Source organism: Barbus barbus, assembly GCF_936440315.1.
Source record: "Barbus barbus genome assembly, chromosome: 36".
Classification (NCBI taxonomy): Eukaryota; Metazoa; Chordata; class Actinopteri; order Cypriniformes; family Cyprinidae; genus Barbus; species Barbus barbus.
In genome coordinates, this window is record NC_136714.1 from 2518913 (window position 1) to 2526685 (window position 7773).

The window sequence follows — 7773 nt, forward strand, 5'->3', positions numbered from 1 at the left end:
TTATAATGTCTTCCAGGTGATGTTTGTATCTCCAGTCGCTTTTCCTCACACTTTTTGCAGCTGATATGTCCTGAGATAAACTTTTTTGTCATTTCAGACATGCCATTGAAAATGAATTATAATCACTTGAGTTGCCTTTGTGCTCATTACATCTGAGAAAACTGCACTTTTACACTTCAAATTTGGACTTTTCAGGCAGTCATTTCATTGCTCACCAAAAATGAGATAAATGTTTGTGCTGTTCCATGCAAAGAGGATTAGATGTTCTGCTTTACTTGTGTGTTTGAAACAGTTCCATGCCAGACAGGAATAATAACGTTTATTGTGTATAGCATGCTAGGACTGGATAGATCTGTACAGACATATACAGCACATGGTGTTTGGGCTTAAATGACCAACTTTTTCTAATAATAAATGCACAGAGGATGAGAGCTCTGCTCTGCGTTTCATTCTAGCTGCCCTTTGAAGAACATCAACGTCTGCACACTGACTCCTGATGGCTTGAACACATGCAAGAAGTCTTTTTTTCAAATGGTGCAGGTCACGAGTCACGTGTTCAACTCGGCTTTCCCTCTGAACCTAGATAGCATTCTCTTATGTTGACAGCACAAAAAAAAAAAAAAAAGCATAATTGGGCCAAAATATAGTGATGAACAACAGCATTAATCAAAATATTTTGATGTAAATAGAGATAAAAGGCTGCAAAGTGACTTGAATTAGGGAATTCGTCTTCTGATTTCTTATTAAACGCTAAGGAACCATGTTTGATTATCATTGTGAAAATATAATTTGACTTTGTGTTTTTAGGATGCATCCATTGCTACTGTAGTTCTTCAATTATAGCCTTAGCAAAACAAAGCAGTCTGACATTTCCTCCACTCAGAGTTCATCACGTAAAGGGATAGTTCAACCAAAAATGAAAAATTAATTTCATTAATTTCATTAAGATCATGGAACTGATGTAGGCTCTGAAAATAACGTCAGCATTAACAGATTTCCCCTGTGATGCATGTATATGAATTGTTATTAAAATAGATAAAAGTGCTCTATTAAATAAATTAGGATCCAAATAATGTATCTAGAATGTCTCTTCACTTTGAGATCTCTGTGTTTGGCTGCCTTTGGCCAGACTGAAGGAAACAAAGAAATGGTCCTCTGAGTTCTTTATCAGTCGATTTGTCTGTTCAACAGTCCGTGACCTTACGGCCCCTCGCTTGTGCACGACTAACAAGCCATAAACCCCAGAGGATCGCATTCGTCTGGAAGCATTTATACATCTGGAAAAACTTTACTCTGGACAAATGAACACACAGACAAGATGGTGATTGTCCAGCAGTTCACCGCAGTGTGTGGCTTTCACAGGAACTCCGACACAACATATACTGTCCATTATTGTGATAACACAAACCCAACATTTTGAAATTCATTTTAAATTTAAATTTTAGTAGTAGTAGTAATAGTAACTGTATTCATCCCCTTGGGGGAATTTTGTTTCTCTCAAAAGACAAATACAACATAGATTACACAGTGGGACAAAACAAATCCTCAACACTTAGTTAAAAAAAACAAACAAAAAAATATCTTCTTACCCATCTTTCATTTATAAACGTCACTGCCTGTGATATAAAATACTCCCCCCCCCCCCCCCGTATTTTTAAAAAACCCTTGGAATCCTAAATCTTCTACCTGAAGGCAAAAGCTGAAACTCATTATGCAGTGGATGTCTATTGCCAGATATAATTTTCATAGCTTTACCAACACTGTAAAAAAAAAAAACGTAAGATTTATGGTAAAAAACTGGCAGCTGTGGTTACCAGAATTGTACCGTAAAAAATACGGTAGCAACGTTTTAGGTTTTACGGTTCTAACCTAAATTTACAGTTAAATACCGTAATTTCTTTAACTGATATAATCTTAATATACCAACCTATTAAAGTACTGAAATCTGTTTTGTTCCTTTGAAATACACTGATAACCACCAAATGCAGGTGATGATGAGAAAGTCACATGATGAGCCAAAGCCCATCACAAGCAAATTTTAAACAATAGAATATACAGAAGGTGCACAGTGTCATTCACACAAGCACTAAACACCATCATGGTGAGACTCATTAAACTGAAATATGCTATAAACATTAATTTAACAACATTAGATGTAACATACAACCCTAATAAACATAACCGATAAGAAAAAAACTAAGAAGAAACAGTTATTTCAAAGAAAAAAACGTCAAATTCAAACAGAATTTGAAATGGAACGCAGGGAATTCTGGGAACGTCAGTTTACGGTTTTTCCCTGTAAATTTTACAGGAACTATCCGTTAACCATGTAACAGGTTTTTACCGTAGCATTTTCACAGTTTTTTACCGTTAAAATCACGATCATTTTTTACAGTGAATGTTCAAAAACTTCACTCATAAAAATGATCTAGAATTGGTATGTGATTCTATGACTTCTCATGTTCTAAAAATACCCAATAAAAGCATCAAGATTAAAAAAAATGGTGACAATAATAAACATTTATACATATATGGAATTTTCATAGAAACCATAAAAATGTATGTACAGATTATTAAACACACGCTTTAAAAAGTCATTTGTAACATATTTCATTAGATTACAGAAGTTTTGTAACTTAATCTAAATACTAATAAGCAGTGTTGTGGAAAGTTACTATTAAAAGTAATGCATCACAATATTGCGTTACTCCCTAAAAAAAGTAACTAATTACGTTACTTAGTTACTTTTATGGAAAGTAATGCGTTACGTTACTTTTGTGTTACTTTTGAAATATGAGCAGGGCTTGATTGTTTGTTTTTAATATAAGAAGTTCTAATTATAGCAAATATAAAAGCCGTTTCACACCAAAAAGTGTAATGAATAAACCTCAGGATGAAGGAAGAGTAAATTCACGTCTGTAGAACACAGGAGAAGAGGGTTCAACACTCTTCAGCAATAAAAACACAATGAAGCACAATTATTATGGTTGAACTGGATCATCCAAGGTCAGCAGTAAAGACATTAGTTAATAAAATGGGATTAGATACATTTGTGTTGTTTAACATATTTAATTATTGCAGGTTTGCGTCATATTCTGAGTTTGCATTTCACTGTTTTAATTCATTTTGATAAATACATTCACATTTAATCTAGAGCTACAGTAACATCATGTCCACCCAGCTCTTCTCCTAACATGGGAAAACAAAGTAACTGCCGTTACTTTTTTGAAAAAGTAACTCAGATATCTTCTTGTAAATTAAAAAGTAACGTGTTACTTTACAAGTTACTTTAAAAAAGTAATCAGATTACATAACTAGCGCTACTTGTAATGCGTTACCCCCAACACTGCTAATAAGGTATGTAACACAAACTCCTCCAGAGAAAAATGAAATCCAACAAACATAAGCCTTGGTTTTCCTCTTCTTTTTGTTTTTAACAACCACACTTTTCCACAATATTCTTGAAGGAAAAATGCATACAATTTTCTGAGGGGCAGTACTATCCAAAAAAAAAAAAGAGATCTTTAAACAAATTAAGAAAAATGTACACGTCATCTAGTTCAAAAGTTTACACCCCCGCTCTTAATGCATAGTGTTTCCTTCTTGAGCATCAGTAAATGTTTTCACCTTTTGTAATAGTCGTCCTTAATGTGAAAAGAGGGATCTCAAACTCATACAGTCATTGTTGGAAAGGTGTCAAATATGCGATTTAACTGCTTAGGACAAACAAGGGACTCATGAACAACAGTTGTGGATCATCGACAGAAGATTCAAGGGTATGGCAATTTTTGGGACAATTTTTATAAATTCAGTAATTTTGTCTCGTGGAGTGTGTGTAAACATCTGTCATGTGAAATAGCTTATTCAGGATAGTAGGCTACCTACAAATAACGTTACATTTTTATGATCCTTCTTATTTTGTTAAAATTATTCATATTTTGCATATTCTGAAACTTGAAACTTATGAGCAGAAGCCTGCTACTGAATTATGGGATTTTCTTAAATGCAATCTCTCTGTGAGTGGATATGTTTTGACTTTCAAATGCAATAAATGAATAAAAAATAAATAAATAAAAATAAATTATACATAAATAATAAAAAATAAACAAAAAAGTAACAAAAAACTGCTTTAGTCCGGAAACAGCTTATCAATAAATAAATGGAACAGCCTTTCTTCAACATATCTGCAACTAAGCATTTGTTTTGAATTTGATCAGTTTTTGGAGTTTACAGCACACTGAAAAAACACCTGTTTTATAAGAAAACGTATAATCAATTTTACGACAGGAACTGTAGGATTCAGTTTATGGCACTATCATTTCTGGGGTATCAGCAAACAGTAATTGTAATTGACTTTGGAACTTGGGACTCAGTGTTACCTGAATACAGTGTGACATCTAGTGGACATCTATTTATGTGAACTAAACAAAAATAAACAGGCCCTTATTCATTTTATCGCTCTTATATTCAAACAGCAGTATGAGCTCAAATCAACAAGACCCTCAGCAACATCTAAGGTTAGTTCTCCTGTCCACAGAACCTGGACTTTACATTTTGGTCTTTGATTGTTACCCAGATTAACCGCAGGTGTTACTCATTTTAGTTACTATGGACAGATTGAATGACCAGAAAGTGTCCAAACAGAATATCCCTTGATCACTATATGGATTTTATGTATTTTGTCACTCTTATTTTTATTTATTTGTTTGTTTGTTCAAAACTGACTGCCTGCCGCTGTGCAACGTTTACTGTAATATGTAACTTTTACTTAAAATATAAGAAACACATACAGTATATTGTGACTTTTCTTTGTCACACCTTTCAACCAGCTTCATTCCTAGACATCACAACATGTACATTTATGGTTCTAATACATCAATTAATGTTATTTATGCTATAACTTTTTTTTTTTAAACAAACTTAATCTCTAGACATTATGAATTTAATAGACACAAACAGATGGATATACAGATGGCAAGTTTGACGAAGGTAAATATATGTTTTTTTTTTGTAAGGCATTTTTAAGACTAAGAAATGAAAATGTAAGGAATAAACAGAATGGAACACAATTCATCAATATGGTCCTTAAACATCTTGTGGTGCCGCATCATGGGGGATGGGGGTTAAAGGTTAGATATTCTTTATTTTTTCTTTTGCAGTGCTTGCAACTGTCAGCAGATAGACACAGAGGTAAGTGCAATGTAATCAACAGGTTTATTGAGTAGTAGCAGAGGGGAATGAGATGAGCAGAATGTCCAGGTAAGCAGGCGGGGAATGGGAATGTCTCTAGGGGTGTATCTGAGTGTCTATTCTGTCACCGATGGAGTTCTGTTTCCTTGCCGCTGTCGCCTCTGGCTTGCTTAGTTGGGGACACTTCATTTCCAACGATATCGCCGACTTGATTGCAAAGACACTATTTAAACTGAACTGAGCTGGATGACTGAATTCAATAATGAAATGCCTTTAACTGAAAATCTTTTTTTTTTATCTTTTCATTTTACATTATTGACACGCTATTTTCCTTTTTTGATATTGTGCAGTTGCTTTGACACAATTTACATGGTTAAAAGCGCTATATAAATAAAGGTGAAATAAAGGTGCTATAGTGCTGTTGATGAGTGCTGACAGGTGGTGGTGATTATAAATCACGGGATTGGGATCTGCTGAGTGTCATTAGTGGAGACTGCGGTGACTGGTATAAAAAATATACTGTAAAAATATAACTATATTTCTATAACTTTGTATATAGAACATGCATGAGCATATAACACCTTTGAATAAATTCAATGATAAAATAAGCTTATAAGAATATAAATAATAATAAAATAATATAATCTTATAAAATAAGCATTCTTAAATAAATATTAATCTCAGCTGTTCCAATTTGCATTTAGCCTAACTGTAGGCAACTGTGAGATTTAAAATGTATATTCTTGCTACTGAATATATTTTAGTATATGAGGGTTGAAACTAAATATATATTTCTATTCTCACCTTGTCTGGAGGAGGCAGAGATGCTCCACCTCTTCCTGTTTGCGAAATGCTCCGTAATGGACACAGTTTTCTACCTCTTCCATTTTGGCTGATGCTGTTTCAGTTGAAACTGCCAAAGTACAGCAGCATGAAAATACAGGAAGTGGAAACCAACTACAGCAGGGTCTTGATGCAGGCAGAGAACACATGCATGTAATAGAAAGAAGACCGATGCTGATTTAATTACTGATTTATATTGATACCAACATTATTTTCAAGGTTGTTCAGTGACACTATCTATCGGAAAGAAGACTGATGACATAAGACTCAAAGAGTTCTCCACATTTACTTTTGCCAGATTGCAGAACACAATTAACACATGCTGCCTGTGCAATTTTCAGCCATATTTGTGCTGTTTTGCTGGCTAATCATCTCAGTTTTCTTAAAGCTATCATCAGCGATGATGGATGAGAGTGCAGATGGAGACACATACAGGATATATGGAGGATGAAGAAATGAAGTCTATTGTGGGCAGATCTTCATATTCCAGCCACTGCAAGGAGATCTAAAATAAGTGAAATTGACGCTTGAAACAAAGAAAGATGAAGATCAGTGAAATATCTACTACTGGAAGTTTCCATTGCATCAGAAAAACAGTTCATGTGAATAATGGAAGATCCATTATATATCATACATGTATATCATAAAATGTGGCTTTGCACGTCTCAGCATTTCAAATGTTGTTTTTTGCAAATGTTTTATGCAATATTCCAATTTTTCGCAACTTTGGATGGAAACATAGCTATTGTGGCTATATCATCAACATTATTCATGTCACCTGTCACTGGTTTTAATGTTGTGGCAGATCAGTGTATAATGAAATACACCCCAAGAAAAAAATGCAACACTTTTACCTGATAGTCAAAGATAGTCTTTCTGAAGAGGCAAGTCATTCAGCAATTTGACTGTCAATGTTAAAATCCAATGACAATTAACCACCACACTGAACCTGATTGAGACCATGAACAAATGAACAAATCAAAGCATTTAAATGTACATTATAGAGCAAGATAACAGCAAAAATAAAAATTACAGCTACCCATTATTCACTGAAACCATGGAAAAAATAAAACCAGTTGGAATGAATTTATTGATGTATGTGGGACGTTTCTGAGACAAACCTGAAGGAAGGGGAAGTCGCAAGATATTTCATACTTCCCTGTGATGCAACTCCAGACATTTTCCACACACGCTACTTCTGCGGTACATCAATAATGATGCAGTAATCAAGAAGGTCCACTCTCCTGCAGAGTTTAGCTTAAATACATTGATACATCCCAAATAAACGGGCTTTTCAGCTCGCACAGAATGTTGGGCCTTTTTGAAATCAAGTCTAAAGGATGCAGCTCCAGTGTATTTTTAGCGAAGTGTGCATATTTTGCACTTTGCTTGTGACCATTGTGAGTGAGACTTCAGTAAACTTAATCTAGAACTACCTCCAATCAACAATGTCTAAAGAAAGACAAAATGTTCTGGCTCTGCTGTCTACTGAACAGCAAGGAAGCTTGATTTCTAAGATTTGCAGCCAGAAAAACACAGCACTTGGCATAAGAGAGAGCGCAATGGTGTTGGGTTACAATGGTTAGTTGTATTGCACATATCCAGGGTGATAAATCCTGGTCCTTTGCTGCCGTGTAAAGCTCTAGCACACCAGGAAGTTTCTAGTGATTCTGAAGAGCCTGATTAGCTGGTCCAGGTACAGTATATTTAATTAGGTTGGAGCTAAACTCTGCTGGAATG